The sequence below is a fragment of the Hypanus sabinus genome, chromosome 1 (genome assembly GCF_030144855.1).
Source record: "Hypanus sabinus isolate sHypSab1 chromosome 1, sHypSab1.hap1, whole genome shotgun sequence".
Taxonomy (NCBI): Eukaryota; Metazoa; Chordata; class Chondrichthyes; order Myliobatiformes; family Dasyatidae; genus Hypanus; species Hypanus sabinus.
The window spans coordinates 196469789-196486131 of record NC_082706.1 but is presented as its reverse complement, the minus strand read 5'-3'; the positions used below and the strand labels follow the sequence as shown (position 1 = coordinate 196486131).

The 16343-nt window shown below is 39.8% G+C and overlaps 1 protein-coding gene across 1 annotated transcript in view; it reads left to right on the top strand.

Annotated features, from left to right (window-relative positions):
• The window catches only part of csmd3b (CUB and Sushi multiple domains 3b), a 2186187-nt gene that overhangs the window by 1111703 nt on the left and 1058141 nt on the right, over positions 1 to 16343 (top strand). The gene's annotated exons all lie outside the window — the stretch shown is intronic.

Here is a 16343-nt window from a genome sequence, read left to right as displayed (position 1 = left end):
TTATTCTGCCTCTTTCTCTTCTTGAAGAGTCGAGTGATATTTGCCTTTAAGGAATCCCGCATGAGGACTCCCAGGTCCCTTTGCACTTCTGATTTTTGAATTTGCTCCCTGTTTAGAAAATAGTCTGTGCCTTTATTAACTTCTACCAAAGTGCATGACCCAACACTTCTCTACACTATATTCCATCTGCCATTTTGCCCAGTTTCTCGATCTAAGTCCTTCTGCAGTTTCCATGCTTCCTGAACAATATCTGCCCCTCCACCTACTTTCATATGGTTTAAAACTGGCCACAAAGCCATTAGTGTTGTTATCCATCTCAATAATTCAATGGTTCAATCCTTACTTTTAATATCAGAGTATGTATATGATAAACAACCTGAAATTCTTGTTCTTTGCAGATATCTATGAAATCAGAAGTGCCCCAAAGAATGAGTGACAGTAAAAATGTTAGAGCCCCAAAGCCCCTGCTATTACCCCACTCACAAACAGCAGCAAAGCGATGACCCTACCCCTCCCTCCCCATCTTACTTCAGCAAAAAACTTCAACACAATCCATCCATGAAGCAAGTAATAGCAAAATCTTCAAGAAAGACCATGATCTACAGTAAAGCAAAATCTAATTGGTCACCCAACAGTTCAGCATACCACAGGCTCTCTCTCCCTAATAAAAGGGGCAGAGAGGTGTCACTCAGCAAGAGATGAGACACAAAGAAAACAACTTGTTGCTTTCTTTGTCCTGACGAAGGGTCTCAGCCCAAAACATCAACAATGCTTCTCCCTATAGATGCTGCCTGGCCTGCTGTGTTCCACTAGCATTTTGTATGTGTCGTTGTAACTTGTTGCTTTACAGTGTTAAAGACTGCCACTGTCACGTTGTTCGAGTTCTCTGACTCGAGAATCAGCAACAAACTCCCCCCACCAATGAGAGAGGGAGAGGGAGAAGGAGAGGGAGAGAAAGAAAGAAAGAAATGCCGAGCTCCTGACAGCTGATCTGCTGTTCCCAATAGTCTGATTTCTCCTGTGACGCTTCATTCGGCTGCACCATCGTAGAATTGACTATTCCCCAGGGCTGCAAAGCCTCAGAGTCCTGAAGGCACACTGGTCTTCTTGGCCGCAACCTTGGGATATCGAAAAACAGACAGTCAGTGAGCCCTGAAAGTGAGAAGTGACATTGTAAAGAACCAAAGTTTGAGTGGAGCTGCAGGTCAGGGTCTTCGGCAGAACTCCCTCCAACTGGAACTATTGGCATATAATGTGAGAAGAAACAGTCCCTGCACCAACCCCTGCAGAATACCACCAGGCACCTGCAGCCAACCAGAAAAGGCTCACTTTATTCCCAGTCTTTGCCTCCTGCCTGTCAGGCAATCTTTTATTCATCTATATCATTCTATATCTTTCCTATAACACCATGGGCTCTAATGTTCTTTAGCAGCCTCATGTGTGGCATCATGCCTAAGGCTTTCTGAAAGTCCTAGTAAACGACATTGACTTTGAAATCTATTGAATTTCCTTTGTCTGTCCTGTCTGTTATTTCCTCAAAGAATTCCAACAGACTTGTCAGGCAATATTTCCCCTTTAAAAAAAATGCTGACTTTGGTCTATTTTATCATTTGCCTCCAAGTGCCCTGAAACCCCTTTCTTATGAATGGATTCCAATATCTTACCAACCACTGAGGTCAGGCTAACTGGCTTTTGCCCCCGTCACTTCTGCAGAACAAGTGTCACTTGCGATTTCCCAGTAATCCAGATCCATTCCAGAATCTAATGATTCTTGAAAGTTCACTACTTGTGCCTCCACAATCTCTTCACCTATCTCTTTCAGAACACTGGGGTGCAGTCCATCTATTCCAGATGACTCACCTTCAGACCTTTCAGCTTCCCAAGCACCTTCTCCTTAGTAAAAACAAGGTTACAAAGACAGGTGTGTAAAAACGACCTGAAAGATTATTCGAGACCCAAGCCACTTCGACCACAGACTGTTCCAGCTCTGCCATCTGGGAAACGGTACCGCAGCATAAAAGCCAGGACCAACAGGCTCTGGGACAGCTTCTTCTATGCGGCCATCAAACTGCTTAATTCATGCTGACACAACTGTATTTCTATGTTATCTTGACTGTCCTGTTGTACATAATATTTATTATAAATTACTATAATTACACATTGCACATATAGACAGAGATGTAATGTAAAGATTTTTACTCCTCATGTATATGAAGGGTGTAAGTAATGAAGACGATTCATTTTAAACTACATTCACTTCTGCCTCCTAACACTTGAATTTCTGTCATACTGCTGGTATCGTACACAGTAAAATAATGCAAAATATTTATTAATTTCATCCGCCATTTCTTTGTCCCCCTTTACTATCTTTCCAGCAGTCCGATATCCTCACTTCTCTTTTACTCTTTATATATTTGAAAAAATAATCTTGTTGAAGAATAGCGAAATCTTGAAGCAAATAGTTTCTTCTTTCAAATTTTCATCCAAGTCAGTGACCCTGTCCAGATGTAAAGTATCAGGAACGAGCTATCCCATTGATAAATGGTAAAAGGCAGAGAGACTGGATGCAAGAATGCACCTTGGCCTGAGCCCAGGGTGTTTGTGCTTCATTCCCCAGCCACTGTGTTATGTGCTGCAGTTAAACAGGAGGTCGGAGTTGCTGGTCTTTGATCTCCAGCACATTACTGAATTTCAGGCTGAAGTGAAGAGGTGCAGAAGTCAAGAGATAAGCTGACACCTGAAGAGACTATCATCCGTAGTTTTTGACAGAGCTGTCAGCAACCGATAACCATGTTTCAGCTCAATGGGATAAATACCATTATTCCATAAATATCCCGATGAATCAAATTTACTCAACTTTCTGGCCGTTTATGTCATTGCTATCTTTGAAAACTTTCTCTGCTCCAAATGGCTGCAATGTTACCAATCTTAAAATGGTGATCAGAGTTCAAAATTATTTCACTAGTGGCAAATATATTGTAGGTTTTTGAAGTTTTAAATGGTACACAAAATAAAGTCCTTTTCGGGGCAATAGTAAATACTTAATTAGAAGGCAAGTACATGGATTTCTCCACTTCTTCCTATGTTTACATCTCTGATGGGTGTTTATGCACCTCTTTAGCGACGGTGACTGAAGTACCTGCTCATTACATATAGAGAATGGTTTAAATAGTTCTTACTGCTTTTAATAGTCCTTGTACAGAACTTGGAAGTTAGAAAGTCTTATCAATTTTGTGCATCAAAGAATCATGAAATAATTGTGGCACAGGTGTAGGCCATTCAGCCCATCAAATCAGAGCAAACTATTTTTCAGTTATTTGTCAGTTAGTTCGGACCATTACATCTTTATGTCACCTCTAAGTTTTCATGTTCCTTTTGAAAAGCTTTATTGAAGAATTTCTGCCATTTTCAGCAGTGGGATTCAAATTATGACAATACTCTAAATAAAAACAATAATCCTCACTTAGACTGACTTTTCTCAGCTCTCATTATTCATCATTATAAACTTGAGCCCCTGTTCATGAGGCTATCTGTAAAAGGGTGAAGCTTCTCTTCATATAACCATTGTGATTTTGTACAAATCCATCGTGAGCCATCTTTCCTCAGCTGCAGTTTGTCAACTTTTGGAATAAAAATCTCTCCTTGGCTCCTTAGCACCCTTGCTCATGTGGAGTGGCCAGAATTGGATGTGGGATGTGTGTAATAAGGCTTCAATATAAACTCACTACTTTTGTTCTCTGTGTCCTTGTGTAGGAAGTCCAAGGTCTCATTGGTTTTACCAACACTCTCTCTGTGTTCTGCCTCATGTAGAGGGTTATATAAAGTATGGACATACCTAGATCCCTATGCTCAATGGCACCCTTTATAAATGTGTTGTTCTGACTGTTCCTTTGATATTTCTGTTGAAGTGCAAAGGTCGAAGTGAATTTATTATCATATGGTACATATATGTCACCATATACAACCTTAAGATTCATTTTCTTGTGGGCATGCTCCATTCATCTTAAAGATATCCCTTCACATATTTCAATATTAAATTTCATCTGGTCTTTCTACTGGATTATCCATTGTGCCCTTGGTATAAAAATACAATTTTATTCATAACCAGTTGGTTATTCATAACCTCATTGTTTACCTGATCAACCAGTCATGTATAAAAATTGTACTTTGAAATCTTGCCCTGCATACCCATGATCAAATCATTGGTACACAGCAAAAACACATGTTTATCACAGCAACTAACCCTCTCACCTGAAAAAGTTTACGTCTCATATCCTTTGACCTGAAATGTTCATCATGATTCTCTGTTTTCTCCCCTTAAGACAATTTATTGTGTAAAGCAGATCTAGGAGGAATTTCTCAGGATGCTACAACTCATTCACAATATGTTTATTTATTATAATAATTATTATTTGTTTTTGTATTTGGCACAATTTTTTTTCTTTTGCACATTGTTTGTCGTCTTTGTGTAAGGTTTTTCATTGATTCTATTGTATTTCTTTGTTCTACTGTGAATGCCAGCAAGAAAATGGTTGTGGATGGTATATAGTGACCTATATGTACTTTGATAATAAATTTATATTGAACTTTGAAGTTTGAAGTTTCAGACTAGCTGAAATCATGAGTCCTATGGTAGGTCAGAGAAATGCAGATAAGGAAGTGGTTAAAAAGGATGGAGCTTGTTTGCTTGAAATCTCATTCAAAAACTTATATCTTGAGTTCCTCCACCCATTATCAGGGCACACTGGGTGTGATAGCTACCATCCACAAAATGTACTGAAATTACTCAGCTGGGTTATTTTAACAGCACCGTCCAAACCTGCGAATATTACTGATCAATACACCAAAAATACACAACTTCAATTATGGGGAGTATTTTCACAAGATATCAGATACAACCAGAAACTCTGGAAGTATCATAAGATCTGTAATCTGCTGAGGGCCAGATCAAAAGTATTCAAGTATGGCGAGCGGGGGAAGTTACAAGAGGTCTGGGTATGATTTCCAGAAAGCCATCTTGCAGGCAAAGTAGCAATTCCTGACTAAACTTGAATCAATAAAGAATGGTCAACAGTAGATTGGGCTTGGGCTTGGGTAGAGCTTGAGTGCTATCACCTCTGACAGACTGAAGTCAAGCGTCATGGGTAACCACATGGCTTCACTGCAGATGAGCTCAATGTCTTCTATGCTCGCTTTGACCTTCAAAAAATGCAGGAACCGTCACAAACTCACACAGCATCGGATGATCCTGTGATTTCAGACATGAGAGTGACCTTCAGAGGGGTCTAGGCATTCAACCTGGACGGGATACCTGGCCAAGAAATAACGACCTGTGCTGATCGACTGGCTGGAGTGTTCACTGAGATCTGTAACCGCTCGCTTCGGCAGTCTGAGGAACCCACCTGCTTCTTGCAGGTTTCAATTATATCAGTGCCTAAGATGAATGTTGTAACCTGCCTCAATGATTATCATCCAATAGCACTTATATCCACAGCGACTAAGAGTTTTGGGAGGATGGTGATGAAACATATTAACTCCTGCCTCAATAGCAACCTGGATTTGTCCCAATTTGTCTACGGGAACAACAGGTCCACAGCAGATGCCATTTTATTGGCTTTTCACTCAACCCTGGACCATCCAGGTAGCAAAGATGCCTTCATTAGGGTGCTCTTTATCACCTACAGCCCAGAGTTCGATACTATCATCCCAGAGGATTTGACCATTGGGCCCAGATTTTGAGATTTGTCAACTTTGACCTTTAGGGTTCAACCTCTTGCTGATCTCAGGAGTTTGTATTCTGGACTGGCATGAACCTCTGACCCTGGGACTTGCAGAATTGGGATCCGATGGATTGGACACCAGCCTTCGAGCTTCCTGCCAGCATGGATCCACTGCACGGGACGTTGACCTTCAGCGTCCCCAGCCCTCATACACTAAAGAGACTCAACTTGTACAAGATGTGAGCAACCAGTCTGTCTCTGTGGCTAATTGCTCTGTACCTAGGCAGAGATGTGCAGCAGATTCAAATTCTTTGGATCTGGTCCTAATTGATGTCCTACTCATTGGTTTTAAATTATTCCCTGATGAACAATATCCCTTCACTGATTACAATTCATGAAACACAGCCGATGAAACGAAAACAAACAGAATTTTTATGGCACTTTTAATGGCCTCAGGACATTCCAAAGTGCTTTATGGCCAATGAAGTGTTTCTGAAATGTAGTCACTGTTGTAATGTTGGCAACATTGCAGCTGAGTCTTCTTATGACCTGTAATGCCACTGACATTTAAGGCAGTGCTGAAGGTGGAGTTCAGGGCTTCCTTCATTGTGTCAATAACTCCCTCCTGGTTTTCACTACTGTCATTATGCAAATCCTGGGTGGAGACTCAGATGTAGAAAGATTCTTCATTGTTGTTTCCATAACAATTTTGTTTTACCAGTCAAGGTTGTTAGCTCTGAACTGGACCCTCGAACCTGGAGAATTGATGGATCACTCTTAGTCTGGCCTCTAGTCTTAGAACTAGATGTTGACCCTACCAAGAGCCAAAATATAATGTCTTGACAGCAGCCAACGTAGTTCTCAGGGTCTGAGGCAAACAAGCCTCCAAACGACAACGAGGTTGTGGTTCTCTTGGAGGATCTCCACTGAGCGTGCACTCAGAAATCCTTTACAAGCTCAGTGACCAGTTAATCCGTGACTCTGCCATGTTAACTGGGGGAAGCGGTACAAATTCTTGCACGGAAGCAACTGAGTGCAGTGGATGCAGAGTCTAGATTTTGGTGAGCAAGTGACTTTGGTGAAGTCAGGGTTATAGTGACAGATAAATAAATTCATCAAATACTCTGAGACCGAGATGGCGGAGCCGGCGATGTGTTGCAGCCGGAGCACGTGAGCGATCATCGGATCCACGGCAATCACACTCGTAGTAAAACTCTGTAATCCATGGAACTTGGGCTCAAACTGATGAGCCGGAGCCTGAGATTTAGACACTTGGGTTATGGACTATAGATTTGATGGACTCTAATTGAAAGTCTCTTTGGGAGCTTTTGCTATTGTTTGCATGGTGGGGAGGGGGGTGATGCTTCTTCTGGTGCAAGTGAGGAGAGGGGGGATCGATGCTGCTGCTTGTGCATGGGAAGTGGGGTGGGAGGGGTTAGGGGATACAGACAGTTGTGATGCAAGAGGGCTGAGCCTATCTCTTTATCCTACACAGTCAAGACTTTTGCAAGCATGTCATGGGAACCAGCTTCCCCTCTATGAACTCTACACTTCTCACTAACTTAGTACAGCAGTACAACATAATCAAAGATCCCATCTGCCCTATATATTTGCTCTTCTCCCCCCTCCCAATGGGAAGAAGCTACAAAAGCCTGAAAGCATGTACCACCAGGCTCAAGGGCAGCTTCTATCCCAGGGTTAACAGACTTCTGAGTGAACCTGTTCTACTATAAGATGGACTCTTGGCCTTATGATCTACCTTGTTCTGATCTTCCACTTTAGTGTTTACCTGCACTGCTCTGTTTTGGTAGAGCTTACACTTTATTCCACTTTGTTGTTCTTTTAATTTATTCTGGCTGAATGCTCAGTGTAATAATTCGATCTGTGTAAACAGTATCCCCACAAAACTGGAGTGGATGCAAGTTATTCTCATCCCTGAGGGGCTGTCGAATGAGTAGAACCTAGAACAAAGATTGTTCCTATACACCTCAGGCTCTTCAGCACACAACATTGTACCAACCTTTTAACCTACTCCAATATCAAGCCTTCTACATATTCCCCCATTTTTCTGTCATCTATGTGCCTAATTAAGAGTTTCTTAAGTACCCCCTAATATACCCGCCTCTACTGCCACTGCCTGCAGCGATTTCCATGCAACCACCACTCTCTGTGTAAATGACTTACATCTGACAACCCCCTCTATGCTTTCCTCCAATCACCTTAAAATTATTTCCCCTCACATTAGCCATTTCTGCCTTGCGAAAAAAGTCTCTGGCTGTCCACTCGATCTCTGACTTTTATACCTTGTACAGCATTATCAAGTCACCTCTCATCCTCCTCTGCTCCAAAGAGGAAAGCCCAAGTTCACCTACCCTCATAAGGCCGGCTGTCCAATCCAGACATCACTCTGGTAAATCTCCTTCAAACCTTCTGTAAAGCTTCCATATTCTTCCTAAAGTGAAATGACCAGAATTGAACACAATATTCCAAGTGTGCTCTAACCAGGGTTTTATCAAGTTGCAACATTACCTCAGGGCTCTTGAACTCAATTCCCCAGCTAATGAAGGCCATCACATTTTAGGCCTCCTTAACCAGAAATAAGCAACTCGGGCAAAGTAGAATAGCAATTATTTTGAAGAACAGGATAAAGTTACTCGAGGAATCAGAATCAGACTCAGAATAAGGTTTACTATCATTGGCTTATGGTGTGAAATTTGTTGTTTGATGGCAGCAGTACAGAGCAATGCATAAAAATACTACAAACTACATGTGACCCTCAGGCTCGGCCAGCACATGTTTGTCTAGGGTAAGACAACTTCTGGCCCCGCCAAACTGAAAATCTCATTTGTGTGGATGCTGCGTGATGTGTTGCCCGGTTACAAATCTGCGTTGCAAAATATCAGACAGTACACCTTATGCAATTAAATGATTGAACTTCATAAATCTTAATCTGGATAGAGGGTTAGTAAAGAAAAGAAGAAGTAAAAGGGCCCATGGTAAGGAAAAAGCCTATTGCATTGGAGCTTACTGTTCATTCATTTGTTCCCGTCAACCTTCAAGCATAGCTGGCCCTCAGACCCTCGCTCCTCAGTTCACTCCGTCCGGTGGTCTTCCAACTCTCTCCATCATTCCCCGACAAAAGACCACTAAAATCTCTCTTCCAGGCTCAGAAGAAGGAACAACATTTCTCCCTTTGGATAACATACATTCCAAAGTCCTGTTATCGTTAGATTTGAGAAAAGTCATCTGCAACTTTATAAGCTAGTATGAAAATTCCAGACTCTATCACGTCAGTTCTCAAAAGAAAAATAGAGAGATATGCAGGAGGAAAGGGTTAAATTGATCTCAGAGAAGGTTAATGGGTCAGCACAACATTGCGGGCTGAAGAGACTGCACTGTGCTGTCATGTTCTGTGTTCTATATTCTCGAATAAGCTTTTTTTTTGATATAAAAGAACTGATTTTATTACGCACCCACCTGCAGATCAAAAGGTGAGGCATCTAATTATAAAAATCTAAAAATACTAATAATCTTACCTTAATTTGTCATTGTCATTTTTAAAAATTTGTCCCTTATCTGCATGTTTTCTCTCTTCTAAACAACTGCCTTTGTGAAATTTGTAGTCCTGCGAGTTTGATTAAAACATTTCTTGTAATAGAGCAAATGTATTGCAACATGTATGATTTACCTCTCAGGACCAAGCAGATATTCTACGTGTGAGATGTGTGTGCTCATGCTGGAGTCGAAATAGGTATGTGATTGCACCAACATTGAAAGTTGCTGCCACTTCCTCCAGCTTGACTGCACGCAGCACATGACCTTTTGAAAGTACTTTATGCATCGACCAATTCATTTTCGCTTAGGACCATCAGCAGGCAGATGTGCTGGTACCCACATCTTCAAACACTGGAGATTCCCATTCCTATTCCAACAAGTCAATCTATGGACTCCTCTTGTGCCAAGACGTGGCCACCTCAGAATATAAGCAACACCTTATATTCTGTCTGGGTACCATCCAACCTGATGGCATGAATATCGATTTCTCCTTCTGGTGCATAAAATTTGCTGCCCCTTCATTTATTCTCCACTATGACCTTTCACTTCTTCACACCTGCCTATTACTTCCCCGGGTTCCCTCCTCCTTCCTTTTCTCCTTTTGTCCACTCTGCTCTCATATTATATTCTTTCTTCTCCAACCCTTGACCTTTGATGCCATTTGACTTCACCTATCACCTTACAGCTAGCCTCTTTCCCTTCCCCCTTTCTTCTCAGTCCTGAAGAAGGGTCTCAGCCCAAAATGTCGACTGCTTATTCTTTTCCATAGATGCTGCTTGACTTGCTGAGTTCCTCCTGCGTGCTATGTGTGTTACACTGGAAATTAAAAGTTGGCATTAATGAAGCTGAGGACTTGCTATTTACTCTGTGCTGCCATTGTTGTGGGTGACGTCTGGCGGTAGTTTTGTTCAAAGGTCACTACCTCTTTAGAGATGACGATATGAAAACAATTATTGCTGCTTTGGTACTGCAAGTTGACTGCATACATATAAAAAGTCCAGGTATGACCTCTGGAAGGCCATGGTAAATTTGAAGAGACAATTGTCTGTATACTGTACTTGTAGGTAAATCACCGTCCTTGTGCTCACTGGAATTTAGAAGAGTCGGGAGGGGATATCATGGAAAACTATCGAATGTTGAAAGGCCTCAATAGAGTGGATGTGGAGAAGATGTTTCCTATGTTGGGGGAGTGTAAGTCTAGAAGGCACAGTATCAGAATAGCGAGATAATCAGTGAGAACAGAGATAAACAGGAATTTATTTACCCAGAGAGTGGTGAATCTGTGGAATTCTTTGTCATAGATGGCTATGCAGGAGAAGTCATTGAGTACATTTAAGGTGTAGGTTGATTAATTTTTAATTAATCAAAGCATGAAGGGATATAGGGTGAAGGCAGGAGACTGGGGCTGAGAGGGAAATGTAATAGCCATGATGAAATGACCAAATGACCCAATTTTGTTCCTATATCTTATGGTTTTATGGTCTTGATCCCTCTGGAGGACTGAAGTTGCTGATGACTCGAGGGCAAATGTAACGGATCACTGGAATAGTTCATATTTTCATGACTAATTAAGTTATATCTGATATGTATCTAAAGATTAAAGATTAACTTTATTTGTCACCTGTCCATCGAAACATACAGTGAAATGCATCATTTTGCAATCAAAGACCAACACAGCCCAAGGATTTTGCTGGGGCAGTCCACAAGGGTCACCACGCTTCTGGTGCCAACGTGGAATGCTTGCAACTGATTGACCTGACCTGTGCATCTTCAGAATGTGAGAGGAAGCACACAGTCAGAAGAAAATACAAACTCTTTACAAATGGTGGAGAGAATTAAACCCCAATCAGTGGTCGCTGGTGCTTTAAAGCAATTGCGGAGTATTGGACAGGAAGAAACATTGAGTCAAAATTTACTGTCAAAAATTTTGGCATGTTTAATTCAACATGCCATTATTCATGTTGTGGAAATTATTCAGTAACTTGATGTGCAAAGACTAGCGAACCGTCATAAATTGATGAATTATTTGCAGAGTTCTGTGGTTACCTTCTGGAGATAATAGGTCACCCTTAACCCCTACATGAGTTTCAAGAAATTGCTACATTGCTTTTTAATTGCCAATTTAAAAAATCACACCTTTTAATGAACACATTTATTTTCTAATAATCTTACTCACCCTTTAACCCAAAGACTTTGAAAATGCTGTCTCATTTCTCAATAGTTTTTAGAGATCTTTATCATTTACAATCTTAGATTTTGATTTTCTTTTGCAATCTTGTTTCTCTCTCTGCTTCCCTGAGTTAATATTATTTATTTTAAAATAGTGAAGTTCTGCACTCAATTTTTCATCAAAGTCAGTTACCCTGTTTAGATGAATACATATCTGAGCTTTAAGTGGCAAAAGGCAGAGAGGTTGGGTACATAATGTCGAGTACTGTGCAAAGGTCTTATGCACATGCAAAGAGCTAGAGTGCCCAGGACTCTACTACACAGTGGTGCAGTAATTTTATGTATTGCACTGTACAGCTGCCACAAAAAAAGCAAAACATGATGAATGTAAGTGGTGATAAACCTAATTCTGATATCGGTCGCTACTGTGGTCTGAGATTGGGAAAGTGGCAGGAAGAGAGGAATCATAGAAAGGGAAAGGCAGAGGGGAGGGAGCAGGAAACACCATTATTCATAGAAAGGGAAAGGCTTTTCTGTAATAATCGATAAAACAATTGTTTGGAATAAAATGAAGTGTCTCAGACCAAATGTCTCAGGGCTGGATGTGTTTGGGCCAGATGTATCTGGGTCCACACCATACCCACACCCACAGCCTTCTCTGCCACTTGTTCCATACCCCTCTCTATTCTTTCTTTATATATATCTCTCTCTCCAAACTAATTTCCTGTTTTGTGATTTATTATGCTAAATTTCCTCATGTTTTATATTGGTTTTCCTTGTTTGTCTTTTGCAACGTATAATTCGCAATGTTCAGGTTACAGGTAACACAAGCATTAGTATTCTCAACCCCAAAATGATAACAGTTTTGCTTCTATGTCAACTTACATATTACAACTAGTAGCCACTTTATTGGGTCCCTCCTCTGCCAAAAAAAGCGGCCTCCAGCATATCTTCATGATCTTCTGCTGCTGAAACCCATCCACGTCAAAGTTTGATGTGTAGTGCATTCAGAGATGCTCTTCTGCACACCACTGTGGTAATGCATGGTTATTTGAGTTACTGTTGCCTTCCTGTCGGCTTGAACCATTCTGGCCATTCTCCTCTCACCATTCTCACTAACGAGGCATTTTTCCTCACAGAGCTGCTGCTCATTGGGTGTTCTTTTTTTTTTGTTTCTCACACCATTCTCTGTAGATTCTAGACGCCATTGTGTGTGAAACTGCCAGACACCAGTAGTTTCTGAGATACTCAAGCCACCCTATCTGGCATCAACAATTATTCCATGATCAAAGTCACATAGATCACATTTCTTCCTCGTTATGATATTTGGTCTGAGCAACAGCTTGCCCATGTCTGCATATTCTGATGCATTGAGTTGCTGCTATATGATTGGTTGGTTAGACATTTGCATTTACAAGTAGGTTTCCAAGTGTACCTAATAAAGTGGCCATATGTCCCATTCCTCTCTGTGAGCATGTGCCCTCATTGAAACCTCTCTAACTGACTCTACATAGGTGTATTTCTAACATTACTGTGACAGAGCGTATGTTTTCAGTCACTCTCATATTATATCACTAAAGGAACCAATAAAATTCTTTCTTGTAAGCAAAACCCCTTGTATTTCCATAAATTTAGTTAATTTTATCAAGATTATCTAGTGGGAAATTTGGAAACGTTAATTAAAATGTCAATTTTGTAAAAAATCATTTTTGTAAATTTAATTACATAATTATTGAAGGTTAACTTTGTCATTTGTTCTGATATATAACATTTGGAAATGTAATAATTAGGACTCTGATTCCAAATGCAAATATATTCAAACACCATTTGCTGAAACATGTGATGAATTAGTACTTTTTGCAGTTTGAATTAGTGCATTTTCTGACATGACATGTTTCATTGCGGTGCCCAAGACATTCACCATATATATTCCACATGGTGACTCACCTCAGAACAGACTGTAGAAATTAATTCTGATTCGAATATTGCTGCTTAAAGTGAAAATTATTTTACATGTTCAAAGCCACTGAAAAATATTCGAAGTGGATTAAGTGAATTATATTTTATTTTAAATAATGTAAAATAGTAAACACGAGGAAATCTGCAAATACTGGAAATTCAAACAACACACACAAAATGCTGGTGGAACACGACTTGTGTGTGTTGAATGTAAAATAGTAGTTTAGTTAAAACAAAAAATGCATGATTGTTGATCATAAACATAAATTTACAGTGAATCCAAGAAGAACTAATAAAGAACTGATCTTTCCAATTCTAGATCATTGTGATATTCTCTAGGGAAAATATAGCCTGTACAAGAAGGATGGGTTATACCTGAAGCAGAAGGTGATCAATATCCTCGAAGGCAGGTTTGCTAGAGCTGATGAGGAGAGTTTACACTAAGCTGGCAAGGGAATGTGAACTGAAGTGATAGAGCTAAAGAAGGGGGCAGTTGGTATATGTGTTGATGTGGTATGTAGTGGAACTGGGAGAAAGGACAGGCAGATGGCAGAGTGAAAGTGCAGACAGTGGGATGAGTTGACATGTAACATGAGGGCAAATGGAGAAGAGTGATGAGTACATGTTTAAAGGTGTTGGACTTAAGTGCACTCAAGAACTAGGATAGGGGAGCGCAGTTAGAGATTTGCAAGTATGCCATTCAGGGAATCACTGAGTCATGGCTGGAAGGAGATCATGTTTGTGAGCTTAACATCCAAGGATGCACCTTCTGTCAAAAGGACAAGCAAATAGGCAGAGGGTGTGGAATAACTTTGTTAATGAAAACTGAAATCAAATCCTTAGAAAGAGTTGACACAGGATTGGAAGATGAAGAATTCTTGCAGGTAGAGTTAAGAAACTGCAAGGGTATAAAGACCATGATGGGAGTTCTGTGTAGGCCACTGAACAGTAGTCAGGATGATGGACATAAACATCAATGGGAAATTGAAAAGGTACATAATAAGAGCAATGTTACACTAGTCATCTAGGTAGATTGGGAAAATTTGGTTGGTGCTGGATTCTAAGAAAGGAAATATGTAGAATGTCTACAAGATGGCTTTTTAGAGCAGCTTGCTGTTGAGCCCACTAGAGGAAAGGCAATTCTCATTTGAGTGTTGAGTAATGAATCAGATTTTATTAGAGAGTTTAAGGTAAAAGAACCTTTAGGAATCAGTGATCTTAATACAATGGAATTCACCCTACAGTTTAAGAAGAAGAAGAATAATCTCTGATGTATTGGTACTACAGCCGAGTAAAGGCCATTACACAGGCATGAGAGAAGAGCTGGCCAAAACTGATTGGAATCGACACTCACAGGTATCTCAATGGATGGAGTTTCTGGTGGCAAATCAGAAGCCCAGGATGAAAGATGAAGAAGTGTTCTAAAGGGATGATGCTGCAACTGTGGCTGACAAGGAAAGTCAAACACAGCATAAAAGCAAATCTCATAGAGTATTGAAAAAATTAGTGGGAAGTTAAAGGATTGGAAGCTTTGAAAAAACAACAGAAGACAATAAAAAAACTACAAGCGATGAAGAGAGGAAATGTGAAGTTATGCTAGCCAGTAAGATCATTTCTGGTGTTCTAAGGGAAGGTATGACTCATAAAATTTCATTATACGCTGATGATATTTTACTTTTTATCTCTAACATTGAAACTTCTTTACCTTTGGTTCTTTCTTTAATTTCCCAGTTTAGTTTTTTTTTTCAGGATATAAGCTGAACTTACATAAAAGTGAGCTATTTCCTTTAAATGACCTAATGTCATCAAATGCCAAATTTCCGTTCCAAGTTGTTACAAGTCAATTTACATATCCAGGTGTAACAATTACTAAAAACTTCAACATTTTATTTAAAGAAAACTTAAACCCCTTATTGAATTATGTGAAAAAGACGCTTTCTAAATGGTCTCCCCTTTCTTTATCCCTAATTGGCCAAATTAATTCGATTAAAATGAAGATTCTTCCTAATTTTTTATACCTTTTTCAGGCTTTACCTATTTTTATTCCTAAGACTTACTTTGGTTCTTTAATTCAATTTTAACATCTTATATTTGGAATACAAGTTCATTTAAGTAAAGTTTACCTACAAATAAATAAAGAGATGAGTGGATTAGCCCTACCCAATTTTAGGGTTTACTATTGGGCTGCCAATATAAGGAATATTACATTTTGGTCCTATTATATTTATCATAAAGATTACCCATCATGGGTCTCCTTAGGAGTTAATTCTGTAAAAAAAATCCCTTATTGTCTCTCTTCTTGTTTTTTAACAAAGCCAAACTTGCATAAGTAAATGTGCTAAAACTATTTTACAGAATACTACAGTCATGGCTGCTAGCTCAACTACATTGTGTTCTGGACCTGTAACCCATCAAGAGTGTGTGTACTGTTCACCAACATTACTACCGGTTCCGAGTGAAGCATTCGCTTTGCCCACTGGGAATTTGAATTCTTTATTATGTACACACACAATAACACATCTTCCCCCTTTAAAGCAAACAAATACAATAGTATGTCTTCATAAACCTACAGTACACAATAATGCTTTCCAATAAAGGTGTTTACATTAACTTCAATTGTAATGAGCAAATGCAGTCTCACATTCACTATACAACTCTCAATCCATCACTTTGGTGGCTTAGTGATCCCTTTATGACTGCTACTTGTTTTTACAAATATCTTGCTTTCACTGGCTGTATTAATACCAGTGTCATTTTGAGGATTCTGATCTACATCTTCATTTCTTTCACACCCTTCTGCCAAGATTCAACCTGTTTGTCTTTGTTCTTGTTCTTTTTGTGTGACTGTAATTCATTGTTCTTACTTCATAATGAAACCCTAGGCAACACTGATGTGATCATTGAGTCTTTGCACAAGTTCCAACCAAGTCTGTCTCAATT